Raw genomic sequence first — 16,451 nt, forward strand, 5'->3', positions numbered from 1 at the left:
ATTAGTTTAGGTTCAAGGTATGAAGGGTGTCTCAGGGCAATAGTCTCAGGGAGTCTTCCAGTCTCAACCAGTCCAGGGGGTCTTTTTTTGGGGGGGGGAGAGGGAGGAATCTGAGGTTCTGGTGTACATTTTTTCTCCCACTCTATCAAGGTTCATCTGTTTTGGCCCTGATTAGAACAGCTGTTGGTGGTAATCAGGCACTATCTAGTTCTTCTAGTCTCAAGGTAGATGAGGCCATGGTTCATGTAGACTACTTACCCTGTAGACTAGTTTCTTCTTTGAGTCTTTGGTTTCCCCTCTTTTTCTGTGGGTCCAGATGAGTAGAGACCAATCATTGTAAGAGGATCATACTTTTTATTAGTCACTCTGGAAGTTATTACTTTTCTATTTATAAAGTGTTCTTCTGAGTTATACATTAAATAGTAAGCACACCACTTCCTAAGATCAATCAATCGACAAGAGAAGAAACTATAAAAATGAATTCTGGATAAATTATCAGAGTGCAATTAGTAGTGTAAATACTTGGGGTGTTGTGGACTTAGTGGGATGTGACTGTTAACTAAGTTACAAAGATATCGCATACACAATGATAGTTAAGATGTAATATTGGATTATTCAAAATGTTACTTTTTCATGAAAAATATGTGTACAATACTTTTTAAATACAGAGCAAAGTTAAGCACAATATAAAATAGATTAGTTAAAAAATGTGAGAAGTGAAGGATTTCTGTTAGAAAGTCATCCTGACAGCTTGATCTGGTAAGAAGTGCATGAGTAATTTTACAGTATTATTCACTCTAATTTGCAAGATCTTTATTTTACTTCCTGTGGACTAAATGTGAAAGAATGATATATTTAGATATAGGTGGGTGTATGTCTTTAGTGAGTTGGAGATGACCAGGTTTCCTGTGTAGACTTATATTATCATTAACCAGAAGCACTGCCTTATGATCAGATATTTAAGGGATATTGCTAGTGCAATGATGGTTATTTTTTGTTCTTATAATGGTCATTTAGAAAAGGTTATACCACAAATTAACATACAGATAAGGGAAAAAACAAAGACTTCTTCTTTTATATACTTGAAAATATTCTATAAATAACTACATCTTAGATTAAAGAATGCATTTTATTTCAACAAACATCTTTTGAATGTCTACAATTAACATTTTGCTTGGTTATGGATGAATGAAATCTGACATGTGATTTTACAAGGTATACAGAGAAGAGGAGATAGACTTTGAAATATTTAATCATTGGACCATAAATATAGGTAGGTTTTGAGATAATCTATAATACAAGTGCAAAATATTCTGTGGGCTTATAAAGATTAGTTCTATTTGTGGAGATCATTAGTGGCTTCTTAGAGGAAAGGGGTAATTTGAGGTTGCTGCAAAGGACAGATAAAAACTTTAGCTGGAGAAGAAGTAAATTTCAGGTATAAGGAGTTTTGTAAAGGTGAAAAATGTAGAAGAATTATAAACAGGATCGTAAATCATTTATAGCCTTCTGTTTGAACTACTAGAAAACTACTGGCGACATCAAATTTGCCTTGCTCTCTACACCAAATGGAAGTATTTTGAAGCCATTGAGTGACTTTCAAATTTTCATTGAACTTTATTGCGTCATATTTTCAGACTATATCTAATTAAGGAAAACAGAGAGACAGGCTATGCTCTTCCTATAACTAAGTCATCTTTAGGATAGTTTGTATATCCACTTTTACATTAGAATAATTAAGCAGTTATTGTCTATTACCTCAGGGGTCTTTGCCTATCTTGATAATCCCAGATCATGTAACAAGGAGTTCCTTTGGAAATGGGATCTAAAGATATCCCACTCTTTGTGGCCTGATCTACTTAAATGTGTGTCATTTCAGCTTGTGAACTGGATCCTTCAAATGTGTCTGATGCTTTGTGAAGCTTAAGGCAGAATTTCTGTCACATGACCTGATGGAAGGGAAATGTCAGAATCTTGTTCATTCTTACAAAGAGTCTGGAGTTCTTTGTAAAGAAAAGTCTGGGGATTCATTCAGCTGTGTTTTGACTTCAATGACTAAGAGTAGTAAACAAACAGAAGAAATGATCTTGCATTTTGACTTGACTGAAGTCACTGAAGATCATTACTTCTGTTTGTTTACTGCTTCTATTCATTCAGTGTCCACTGCCCCAGGAAAAGTAAGTTTACAGAAGAAGAAAACAAATTTATTTTGAAGCATGGAGGATTTTAGATGCTTACTCAACATTCATTATAAAACGTAATAATAATAATTCATACCATATATCAAATGCTAATTTTATACTAGGGCTGGAACTATATTCTTTATATCTTGAAGTAGTAGATAAGAAATCAAAACTTAGAGAACAGCTCAAATGAAAAGTTAAATGTACCCCATGTATATGGAAGTCATCCAAAGGGACGATAGTTGAATTTGTGAAAGCGAATATAATTGCTAAGGGAGAATATATGGTAAGAAAAGAAGGCAGATGGTTAAGCCTGACTAAATCTTGTATAACGATGAGATGACAAGAGCTAGAAACTGTCAGTGGAATTCCAAGTTTCTGGGCAAGGAAGAAAGTATCTCTTCTTAAAAAGAGGAATTTTTACACATAGACAAAAGCAAAAATTCTGTGCAAAGGTATGATCTAGAAATATTAGATTAAGGTGAATATAATAGCAGTGAGATGAATGTAAATGGGGGTCAAGATAGGAACAGAATGGTTTCAGTGATTGGCTCATTTCAACAATTTATGTCAAGCTGTTCGGGTGATTAAGAAACATTTAATGGTCCAGAGACATGGTAAAGAGACACTGTTTATCTTTTAGGCATAGATACCAGGGAAAATGACCCAACAAACATGACAGAGAATGAAAATTCATATGTATATGAAGAATGCTGTATTTGTCAGTGCTCTGAGAGGAAATAGACAGCATATTTTTACTGGGTAATTAGAGAAGAGTTTAATAAAGGTTTTGTGGAAGCTATAAGAAATACTAACTCAAGGTTAGTAATAGCTGGAACAAACTAATACCCGCAGCTCAAGGAGGAGGTAATAGCTAACAAATTCAGAAAGAACTTTATGAACAGGACCAATGAGACGAATTATGACATTCAATCTAAAGATTCACTCAGCCTAGGGGAACACCACTTAGAAAAGACAGTAGAATACGTATTTGTTTCTCACTTTCCTCCTTCCTTTGATACTCTGTCAGTGGTCTGCATTGGCCAAACCAAACCATAACCTGTAGAGTAAGGGAGTATAGTGATCCATAACAAATAAGCAGGCCTATTTGAGGAAAAAAAAAAGGTTATTTAAGATGATACACAGAAGTCTAGTGTATAACTGCAAACCACTGCCTTGAGACCTTTCATCATGCTAACACAAAAAAAGCAGCACATGCAGAAGATAGGAAGAGTGAAAAGATGATGGTTCTGATGGGAAAAATCTCAAGAACACAAAATACTAAGGGACAAGCACAAGGAATCTTTATATCTTATTTTCTCCCACAGAATGCTATACAGCCATTATGTTCTGTCCTTATTCTTGAACATTTCAAGATCTATCCTGAAGTACAACGCTGTCAGTGATAGGATAATACCCATACGCCTACAAGGAAGACCAGTTAATACAACTGTTATTCAAATTTATGCACCAACCACTAGGGCCAAAGATGAAGAAATAGAAGATTTTTATCAGCTGCTGCAGTCTGAAATTGATCAAACATGCAATCGAGATGCATTGATAATTACTGGTGGCTGGAATGTGAAAGTTGGAAACAAAAAAGAAGGATCAGTAGTTGGAAAATATGGCCTTGGAGACAGAAACAATGTTGAATGATAGAATTTTGCAAGACCAATGACTTCTTCATTGCAAATACCTTCTTTCACCGATATAAACGGTGACTATACACATGGACCTCACCAGATGGAACACACAGAAATCAATCTGACTACATCTGTGGAAAGAGACGATGGAAAAGCTCAATATCATCAGTCAGAACAAGGCCAGGGACTGACTGTGCTCATAGGCAAGTTCAAGCTGAAACTGAAGAAAATCAGAGCAAGTCCACGAGAGCCAAAATATGACCTTGAGTATATCCCACCTGAATTTAAAGACCATCTCAAGAATAGATTTGACGCATTGAACACTGGTGACCGAAGACCGGATGAGTTGTGGAATGACATCAAGGACATCGTTCATGAAGAAAGCAAGAGGTCATTGAAAAGAAAGGAAAGAAAGAAAAGACCAAAATGGATGTCAGAGGAGACTCTGAAGCTTGCTTTTGAACGTCAAGCATCTAAAGCAGAAGGAAGAATCAAAGAAGTAAAAGAACTAAACAGAAGATTTCAAAGGGCAGCTCGAGAAGACAAAGTAAAGCATTATAATGACATGCGCAAAGAGCTGGAAATGGAAAATCAAAAGGGAAGAATACGCTCGATGTTTCTCAAACTGAAAGAACTGAAGAAAATTTCAAGCCTCGGGTTGCAATAGTGAAGGATTCTAAGGGGAAAATATTAAATGATGCAGGAAGCATCAAAAGAAGATGGAAGGAATACACAGAGTCATTATACCAAAAGAATTAGTCGATATTCAGCCATTTCAAGAGTAGCATATGATCAGAAACCGATGGTACTGAAGGAAGAAGTCCAAGCTGCTCTGAAGGCATTGGCGAAAAACAAGGCTCCAGGAATTGATGGAATATCAATTGAGATGTTTCAACAAATGGATGGAGCGTTGGAGGTGCTCACTCGTCTATGCCAAGAAATATGGAAGACAGCTTCCTGGCCAGCTGACTGGAAGAGATCCATATTTATGCCCATTTCCAAGAAAGGTGATCCAACCGAATGTGGAAATTATAGAACAATATCATCAATATCACACACAAGCAAAATTTTGCTGAAGATCATTCAAAAACGGCTGCAGCGGTATATCAACAGAGAACTGCCAGAAATTCAGGCTGGTTTCAGAAGAGGACGTGGAACTAGGAATATCATTGCTGATGTCAGATGGATCCTGGCTGAGAGCAGAGAATACCAGAAGGATGTTTACCTGTGTTTTATTGACTATGCAAAGGTATTCGACTGTGTGGATCATAACAAATTGTGGATAATATTGCAAAGAATGAGAATTCCATAACACTTAATTGTGCTCATGAGGAATAGATCAAGAGGCAGTTGTTCGGACAGAATAAGGCGATACTGATGGTTTAAAGTCAGGAAAGGTGTGCACCAAGGTTGTATTCTTTCACCACACCTATTCAATACGTATGCTGAGCAAATAATCTGAGAAGCTGGACTATATGAAGAAGAACGGGGCATCAGGAGGGAGAAAGACTCATTAACAACCTGTGTTATGCAGATGACACAACCTTGCTTGCTGAAAGTTAAGAGGACTTGAAGCACTTACTAATGAAGATCAAAGACCACAGCCTTCAGTATGGATTGCACCTCAACATAAAGAACACAAAAATCCTCACAACTGGACCAATGAGCAACATCATGATAAACAGAGTAAAGATTGAAATTGTCAGGGATTTCATTTTACTTGTGTCCACAATCAGCAGCCATGGAAGCAGCAGTCAAGAAATCAAAAGACGCATTGCCCTGAGTAAATCTGCTGCAAAAGACCTCTTCAAAGTGTTGAAGAGCAAAGATGTCACCCTGAAGACTAAGGTGCGCCTGACCCAAGTCATGGTAATTTCAATCGCATCATATGCATATGAAAGCTGGACGATGAATAAGGAAGACCGAAGAAGAGTTGACACTTTTGAATTGTTGTGTTGGTAAAGAATGTTGAATATACCATGGACTGCCAGAAGAACGAATAAATCTGTCTTGGAACCAGAATGCTCTTTAGAAGCCAGGATGACAAGACTTTGGACACGTTGTCAGGAGGCATCAGTCTCTGGAAAAGGACATCATGGTTGGCAAAGTACAGGGTCAGCGGAAAAGAGGAAGACCCTCAAGGAGGTGGATTGACACAGTGGTTGCAACAATGGACTCAAGCATAACAACGATTGTAAGGATGGTACAGGACCAGGCAGTGTTTCATTCTGTTGTGCATAGATTTGCTATGAGTTGGAATGGACTCGACGGCACCTAACAACAGCAACAACAACATTTTGTCCCCTGCCTGTTTTCAGCTCTGGGAAACAAGTTATGGATATATAAAACAGATGTGGCATTATTAATTATACCAAACACTTCAAAGTTATTAAGTAAGATAAAAAATAAAGGTATTTTATTTTTGAATACTGGGTCACTAGTGATATGAAAGAGAATTCATAATAGAGCAGTGGTGTAGGAGCAACGTTTCAGAAACATTGAGGCATAAATGTTTCCAGAACTATTAGAAGATATGAATCTAGGTTTTTCTCTCAAGAAATTGGATGGTAAATATTATTTGGAGAGGAAAAAAATTCTCTCAAGAAACAAAGATGTTCACACTTAGTGTCTTAGTCATCTAGCGCTGCTATAACAGAAATACGACAAGTGGATGGCTTTAACAAAGAGGAATTTATTTTGTCTAGTATGCTACAAGTCCAAATTCAGGGCACAAGCTCCAGGGGAAGGTTTTCTGTCTTTGTCAGCTCTGGAGGAAGGTCCTTGTCATCAATCTTCCCTTGGTCTGGGCACATATCAGTGCAGGAATCTTAGGTCCAAAAGGACACACTCTGCTCCCAGCGCTGCTTTCTCAGTGGTATGATGTCCCCCTGTCTCTGCTCACGTCTCCCTTTATACCTCAAAGAGATTGGCTTAAGACACTATTTTATCTTATATATCTTATCAATATAACTGCCACTAATACATCTCATTTCTTCATAGTGATAGAATTTAGAACACATATGGAAAACATATAAAATGGTGGACAATCACTCAATACTGGGACTCATGGTCCAGCTAAGTTGACAAATATTTTGAGGGACACAGTTCAATCCGTGACACTTAGGATGCCACATAATAGAATATGTTTGTAAACCAGGGTAAAGTAGCAAATGAAAGAAGAAGACATTTATTAAGTAAGAAAGAGATTGGGGAAGACTAGTGAAGGGAACTCCTAGAGAAGATGTCTTGGTGGACAGGTACAAAGGAGGGGATGAATATGATAACAGTTCCTTAGTTAAAAAAAAAAAAAAGGATATTTCTTCCTTCAGTATCAAAAGATTTAAGGACGACAAAGAGAAAATACTCAGAAGGGAGAAAGTTAAAAAATTCCATCATAGTTTACCCCCATTGTCTCAGTAATGTAGGATGTGTGGTCATCTAGATAAGTGTGACCTCCGTTGAAGAGTATTTTAATTTTTTATCACAAAGCTTAGAGATTCAATTGAATTATTTGATGTAAATTCATGTGTCACTTAACGTCCATGATACGCTTTGTAAAATAAGGCATTATGTGATTTAGACATTGTGTGAATACCATATTACAGGCAGTCTCTGGGTTATGAATGCCTGACTTATGGACAACTTGTACATAAGAACGGACTGCCATAAAACAAGAGACAGCTTCCTGCATACATGTGTTGTATGCAGGAAGCTGTTGCTATGTTCTGTTACGTCAGATATATTCCTTTCTCTGATCAGGATTTCTGAACTCTACTATAACCTATAGGAACATGGACGTATATGCAGACATTGCCCAAATAGACATTAAGTGGAACGTGACTGTAATACGAAAATTATTTTGAAGCTACACAGAAAGTAAGGCTGTGACTCACAACCAAACCCATAAAAAGAGCCATTGGGAAAAGTGAAAAAGATGTTCCAGGCCTTCTCAGAAATGAAAACAGAAGATGACTCAGAATCCCAGGCTGCAGAGTTTTGGATATGTGTTTTATTGCTCTGCCTTCAGGATTACTCAGCTACTCTTTTTGTGTCTATATTCTTTTTCCACTATAAACTGGATGTTTGTTTCTATATTACTCATTTGAAAATATTATGACTACTTTGGTAGAAATTGTTATTCAGACTTTGTGAGTACCAAAAAATCCATTGCCATCAAGTCAGTTCCAACTCACAGAGACTCTATAGGGTTTCCAAGGCTATAAACCTTTAAAGAAGCAGACTGTCACATCTTTCTCCCACAGAGAGGCTGGTGTCTTTGAACTGCTGACCTTTTGGTTAGCAGTCAATCACTTTAACCTCAACATCACCAGGGTTCCTTCCTTGGCAAGTAGTTTGCATTAAACTGATGGAACAATAGCTTGTTTGTCCTTGTATCTAGTAGACATCTGGAATTTAATAAGTTCTGTAGAGGGTTTGGAGTCACAGAACATTGCTAACTATGACTACTTTTTCAGCAGGAAATGTGAGCATAACTAGTTCCTTAGAAGAGTGAGTAGGCACCTGGATTGATGTATCTAGCCTAAAATGTGAGATACTAATATTGCAGATGAACAAAATTCTCCTAGAAACCTGAAGCTAGGGCCAGTCAAAAAAGACTTCACTAAATTGTCCAATTTTGTTTGCTCGAAGATAAAGATAATGCTCAAGACCAGAGAAGGTGTCATTATCAATGAGGTAGCCTCCCTGGTTTTGAGAAACAAATGATATGTATCTGAATAAAATAGGTCTCCTTCCTAAAAAAAAAAAAGGATCATATTACATGAAATAACCTAGTTTACTGAAAATTTAGTATCCAAAGTCAGTTGGAGCCCTGGTTGCATAGTGGTTAAGAGCTTGGCTGCTAACCAAAATATCAGCAGTTCAAATCTGCCAGATGTTCTTTGGAAATCCTATGGGGCAGTTCTACTCAGTCCTATAGGGTCGCTATGAGTTGGAATCAACTCAACGGCATCTAACAACAACAAGTGAATTTCTGATCTCAAAAATCTGTGTTTCATAATATCCCCTCACCCCTCAACGTGCCCCGAGTCTTGTGAGGATGGAGGGCAAAGATAGGTGATCCTTCTGAACCACCATTTTCATTTAATGCTTTATTCTACTGATATTCACGCAGTGGCTGCTATTGTCTGCTGTGAATTCAGCACTGTTCTAGGCACTGGGAATATAGTCATAAAGGAAAAGACAGTAGCTTCTGTACTTAGTATTTTTGCATTTCTCTATTGCCATTGATCACAACACACTTTATATTTTACTGGGCTGTGTACTCATCAGGTAAATGCTTGATAAGTAGTAATTGTGTAAGTTATTCAAGAAAATTAAAGCTAAGAACTGTACTATGATTATTGGTAGTAATCAATGTATTTTAAATTAGGCTTTTGTCTACAAAGCAGAAAATTTAACACTTTTTTGCCAGGCAGTCCATATGGCAATCATGAACTCTTTCAGCCTGTGGGGTTCTTTGGGAAGCTGCTATACTGCCACAAGACAGGGGCCTTTAGGGCTGCTTGAAACCTAAGAAAGTGGCATGTGCCACAAACTACTGTTTTTACAGGGTATGGTATGACGTATCTGAATTTTTGGTAGTAAAAATAAAATTTTGAAAATATTTGTTATAAATATGTACTGACAGACCCAAGTGGGGACCCTGAGGTATAATTAGTGGTATTTCATGTGTACCACTAAATACTTAGGGTAGGCTTATGGGAGGGGGCAAGAAAAAAAAAAATCCATACAACCTGCTAAAAAGTCAGACACACTCAATGATTCAGTATACTTCCATTAATGAAAGCACATGTTGTTGTTTTTGTTAGGTGCCATTGAGTCAGTTCTGACTCATAGCGACCCTGTGTACAACAGAAGGAAACACTGCTCTGTCCTGCGCCATCCTCACAATCATTGTTACGCTTGAGCCCATTGTTGCAGACGCTATGTCAGTCCATCTAGTTGAGAGTCTTCCACTTTTTCACTGACCTTCTACTTTACCAAGCACGATGTCCTTCTCCATGGACATACTGATAACATGTTCTTTCCTGATAACATGTGGGAAGTATGTGAGATGAAGTCTCTCCATCCTTGCTTCTAATGAACATTCTGGCTATATTTCTTCCAAGACAGATTTGTTCATTTTTCTGTCAGTCCATGGTAAATTCTACCTCTTCGCCAACACCCTAACTCAAAGGCATCAATTCTTCTTCAGTCTTCTTTATTCATTGTCCAGGTTTCCTATGCATATGAGGTGACCAAAAACACGATGGCTTGGGTCAGATGCACCTTAATCCTTAAAGTGACATCTTTTCTTCTTAACACTGTAAAGAGATCCCTTGCAGCAGATTTCCCCAAAGCAATTCACTGTTTGGTTTCTTGACTGCTGCTTCCATGGGTGTTGATTGTGGATACAAGTAAAATGAAACCCTTTACAACTTCAATCTTTTCTCTGTTTACCTTGATGTTGCTTACTGGTCCTGTTGTGAGGATTTTTGTTTTCCTTAAATTGAGGTGTAACCCATAATTGAATCTCATGGTCTTTGATCTTCATCAGTAAGTGCTTCAAGTTCTCTTCACTTTCAGCAAGCAAGGTTGTGTCAACTGCATATTACAGGTTGTTAATCAGTCTTCTTCCAATCCTGTTGCCATGTCCTTCTTCATACAGTGCAGCTTCTCAGATTATATCTCAGCATATAGATTAAATAAGCATGGTGAAAAGATACAAATGTTGTGCACAACTTTCTTTAAACCACACAGTATTCACTTGCTGTTTTCAAATGTCCCAAAACTCATGGTATTAACAAAAAATTCAAAGCAGAAAATAATTTGGTAACCAAAGGGTTAACTAGAAATCTGAGGAGCCAGGCTAAATGTTGGGTTAAATATAAGAAAAATGTATGTGCAGTGTTTTAAAATTTTTTTTCTCTTAGCCTCACCAAAGAAAATTAGCGATTACTTTTAAAGAATGAGAGAATATTTAGACTTATTTATTTATTTTATAAGTTGCCTTTGATAATTTCTTCCATGCATCCCAATCTTTTGAACATTGTCACTTGTTTTTTCTCATATCTTAAGCATAATCTCTTCATTTTATAGCTTTTTTCTCTGCCTTTTGAATTCAATAAAATTCCTCTAGGAAGCATTTGTAGACTAATCTAATTCTCTATCTGATTAAAGACAATTAACTTAAAAAAGGTATGCCCCTTACATTTCCTGAATTTTCATTTAAATTTTTTTAATGATTATGATTTTGATAATTACTGTTTTAAATCAACACTTCTATAGGCTTTAGCTTTGAAGAATGATTGGAAGGGTCTTCAAATTTTCAGAACTTAGTTCTAACTATTAATTCACGTCAACCAGAGAAGTCTCCCTGATTGTCCTGTTTTTTACTCACATTCAAAGTACTTACATTTGATGTTGGTCTTCTTGAAGTAATCTTAATACTGTAATGAAGAGCTTCTAATCTAGATCTTAATTATACTTTTGATAATCTGCAGATCTCCAGTTTGATGATAATTAGAATAAGTACATTAAAAATTATGTTGATGGAGACTCAGTCCTGGTAATGGCAGAATACCTGATATAAACCTAACCATCCTGCAAATAATTTTAAGGCTGAACAAAATATAAGAAAGGATTTCGGGGCTTCCACAGTGGCTGAAAATTGAGGGAGCAAATCCAGGATGGGGACACAAAATCTATGAGTCAACTTCCCATGGATGGTTCCCAAATTTTGCCATCATAGAGGAGATGCCAGTGTACTTGGTAGAAATCCACAGCCGGTAGGTTGAAAGAACTTGCAAAAATTTTAATTCCACCCATTGCAAGGGAGAAAGAGCTTAGAGTTAGAGTTAACCAATTTAGAGGGATTCAATAAATTCCTGGCTTTACACAAATATACCTGAAATAAGCATAAAACCTATACTCAACAAGTTTAATGTAATAAGCCAAAACCACAATTGCTTGCCAGAATACCAATCAACATTCATCAGAAAAAATTAATGGTAACCAGAGCTTCTAAAATATGTCCTACTCAGTATCGGTACATCTAAAAAAATTACTAGCATTCAGAAACGGAAAACTATGACACACAGTCAATCAAAAATGCAGTACATGGAAGCAGTACTCAAATATGATGGTTAAAATTATGTGTCAACTTGGTTAGGCCATGATTCTCAGTGGTTTGGCAGTCATCAGATGTTGTGATCACCTCCATGATGGGATCTGCTTTGAGAAGCCAATCAGTTGAAAGGGAGTTTCCGTGGATGTGTGGCCTGCATCAAATATAAGCGGACATTCTGGAAAGGCTTGTGGGCTTTTTGCTTTTTTGTTCATGCTGGTCCTGCAGCTGACTCCTGTTCCTCTGACTTCCAGTTTTTGGGACTTGAGCTAGCAACTTACCTGTGGTCTTGCCTGCCAATTTGGTGATTCATCCATTTTCGCAGGCTGTGAACAAAAGCCCTGTTCTCTGACCTGCCAATCTTGGGTTCATCAGCCCCTGTAGCTACGTGAATCAGGAGAAGCCTCCCATGGACTTGGGACATTCCAGCCTCTACAACCGTGTAAGCCATTTCCTTGATATAAATCTCTCTCTATATATATTTATATGCTTTACTGGTTTTGCTCCTCTAGAGAACCTAGCCTAAGACATAGATAAAGAGGCAGTTACTCAAAAAGAACAAGGGGATACTGTGTGGTTTAAAGTCAGGAAAGGTGTACATCAGGGTTCTATCCTTTCACCATACTTATTCAATCTGTATGCTGAGCAGATAATCTGGGAAGCTGAGCTATATGAAGAACAGGGCATCAGGACTGAAGGAAGACTCATTAACAACCTGGGATATGCAGGTGACATAACCTTGCTTGCGGAAAGTGAAGAGGACTTGAAGCACTTGGTGATGAAGAACCAAGACTATAGCCTTCAGTATGGATTACACCTCAATATAAAGAAAACAAAAATCCTCACAACTGGACCAATAAGCGACATCATGATAAACAGAGAAAAGATTGAAATTGTCCAGGATTTCATTTTACTTGGATCTACAATCAACACCCATGGAAGCAGCAGTCAAGGAATCAAACAATGCATTGCATTGGGCAAATCTGCTGCAAAAGGCCTCTTTAAACTGTTAACAAGCAAAGATGTCACTTTAAGGACTAAGGTATGCTTGACCCAAGCCGTGGTGTTTTCAATCACGTCATATACATGCGAAAGCTGGGCAGTGAATAAGGAAAACTGAAGAAGAATTGATGCCTTGAATTGTGGTATTGGTGAAAAATATTGAATATAGCATGGACTACCAAAATAATGGACTAATCTGTACTGGAAGAAGTACAACCTGAATGCTCCTTATAAGCAAGAATGACAAGACTTTGTCTCACATACTTTTAACATGTTATAAGGAGGGATCAATTCTTGAGAAGGACATCATGTTTGGTAAAGTAGATGGTCAGCAAAAGAGAGGAAGACCTTCAATGAGGTGGATTGACACAGTAGCTGCAACAATGGGCTCAAGCATAATAAAGATCATGAGGATGGTGCAGAACTGGGCAGTGTTTTGTTCTGTTGTACTTAGTGTTGCCATGAGCTGGAAACGGTTGGATGGCACCTAAAAATAACACCACAGCTTAATGTGAAGATTTTTTTCTTTTTTTTGTTGTCTTTGTCAAAGAACTTCACAAATGAACATTGTCGTGGATTGAATTGGGTTCTCCCAAAATTTGTACCAGTTTGGCTAGGTCATGATTCCCAGTATGCCCTGTACCGTTTTATTGTCTGATGAGATTTTCCTATATGTTGTAAATCCTACTTCTATGATGTTAATGAGGCAGGATTAGCAGCAGTTATGTTAATGAGGCAGAACTCAATCTACAAGATTAGATTGTGTTTTAAGTCAATCTCTTTTGAGATATAAAAGACAGAATAGAGCAGAGACATGGGGACCTCATACCACTAAGACACAAGAGCCAGGAGAATAGCATGTCGTTTTGACCAGGGTTCCCTGCACTGAGAAGCTCCTAGAGCAGGGGAAGATTGATGGCAGGGAACTTCCCCCAGAGCTGAGAGAGAGAGAAAGCCTTCCCCTGGAGCTAGCACCCTGAATTCAGACTTCTAACCTCCTAGACTGTGAGAAAATAAATTTCTCTTTGTCAAAGCCATCCATTTGTGGTATTTCTGTTATAGCAGCAGTAGATAACTAAGACAACAAGGTAAAGCAGATGTTATTATTAATGGTCAAGGACTTTAAAGCAGCTAATACAAATATGTTCTAAACCAAAAAAGCCAAACCTGTTGCCTTAAAGTTGATTCTGACTCATAGCGACCCTTATAGTTCAGGGTAGAACTGCTCCATAGGGTTTCCATGAAGTGGCTGATGGATTCGAATGGCTGACTTTTTAGTTAGCAGGCAAGCTCTTAACCACTGTGCCACCAAAACCAAAACACCAAATCCATTCCTATCAAGTCGATTCTGACTCGTAGCAACCCTATGGGACAAAGTAGAACTGCCCCATAGAATTTCCAAGGAGTGGCTGGTAGATCTGAACTGTAAACATTTTGATTAGCAGTCACCACCAGGTCTCTACTGCACTGCCAGAGCTCTTAAAAAATGATGGTCAGAACAAGAAAAGAGATGAACAACACTGAAAGATAAATGGAAAATATAAAAAACAAAACAAAACAAAACAAAAAGATGAAACCAATAATTGCAATATCTAAAGTAAAGAAATATTGAAATGGCTTAAAAGCAATTGGGTACTGCAGAATAAGTATCAGTGAACTTGAAAGCATAATATAAAAATTACCCGATTTGGAGAAACCATAGAAAACATCAAGCAGTTTACAAAAATATAATTGGCATCACAAAAGAAAGGAAAGCACAGAAAGTTTTGAAATAATGGGCAATTATCTTTCACATATGATTAGAAATAGTGAATTTCAGATTCAAAACATTCAGCGATCCCACTTTTAGATATTTTGTCCAAGAGGGATAAAATCAATACCCATTCAAGTCTTTTACATGAATGCTACTAAAGTCCTTATTTATAAAACCCCAAACTTAAAAAAAAAAAGCCCACAGATGATAAACTGTTATATTTTTTACAATGGAATAATAGCAATAAAAAAAGAATAAACTATTGGTACATGTTAATTCTTGGTTGTATCTCAAGACTATTGTGTTGAGTGAGAGAAAACAAACAAAAAAGAGTATACTGTACGATTTCATTTATATGAAGTTCAAGAGTAGGCAAAACTAATCTATGGTGTTAGAACTGAAAGGAGTGTTTATGGGTGGGGTTTAGAGTTTGATCTAGAGGACAAAAGAATACTTTTGAAGTAATAGAAATTACCTATTTCTTGATGGGGCAATGGTTATACAGCTGTCTAGTATGTATATTTATCAAATCTTGATTTGTATACTTTGATCTATATGTAAATTTTTCCTCAATTAAAAAGCAAATAGGATATACAAGATAATTGCTATATTTATATGATGTTATTTGATTGAATGTGAAAGAACATATTTAAATGGCCTAACTTCTCAGAAAAATCTTAAGAAAATGTGTAAAATTGATCTGATGCTTCAGGGCCAAATTAAAATATGCTGCTGTGAAAAACAACTAAAGACCTGATCTGATTCATTTCAGCCCCTTTAATATAGACATGACCTCTTTTCCTAGAAGTTCAGTCAGGCAAAAGTAATAGTTCTATTTTTCAACCAGTCCACTCCAAAACATTACTAAATTGGTTTATTAACATGACATATGCACACTGATTTAAAAGTTTTTCTACCAGGGAAAATTATTTCTTATGCAACAAAATTCCCTCTTTTATTAACATAAAAGCCAAAAAACACACCTGTTGCTGTTAACTTGGTTTCAACTCATAGTGACCCTATAGGACAGAGTAGAACTGGCCACATACAGTTTCCAAGGAGCAGCTGGTGGATTTGAATGGCTGACCTTTTGGTTAGCAACTGTAGCTCTTAACCACTACACCACCAGGGTTTCCTTATTAACATGAAATACATTAATAATCCTGAGACTGTGATAATTATTGATTAAAAATGGCAAAGATAATAATGATTATTCTCAGAATAGGTTTGACAAGATAAAAAAAAATTATATTGATCATATAACTTATTTTATATATTTAACATGTCTTAATATGTGGTCTACCAACCATCTGTCAGTTCCTTGTACTGTGGTGGCTTGCATGTTGCTGTGATGCTGGAAGCTATGCCATCAGTATTGAAAATACCAGCAGGGTCACCCACAGAGAACAAGCTTCAGCAGACCTTCCAGACTAAGAAAACTAGGAAGAAGAACCTGGCAATCTATGTCTAAAAAAAATATCGGCCAGTGAAAGAAGAGGAATGACGTCTAATTCAACATCAAAAAGAACATCTCAAGATCTCTCATGAAGTATAACATTGTCAGTAATAAGGTAATACCGATTCACCTACAAGGAAGCCTAGTTAATGCAACTATTACTTAAATTTATATACCAACCACTATTGCCAAAGATGAAGAAACTGAAGATTTTTGCCAATTTCTGCAGTCTGAAATTGATCAAACATGCAATCAAGATGCATTGATAATTACTGGTGATTAGGAT

This window comes from Elephas maximus, chromosome 4 (genome assembly GCF_024166365.1).
Source record: "Elephas maximus indicus isolate mEleMax1 chromosome 4, mEleMax1 primary haplotype, whole genome shotgun sequence".
Taxonomy (NCBI): Eukaryota; Metazoa; Chordata; class Mammalia; order Proboscidea; family Elephantidae; genus Elephas; species Elephas maximus.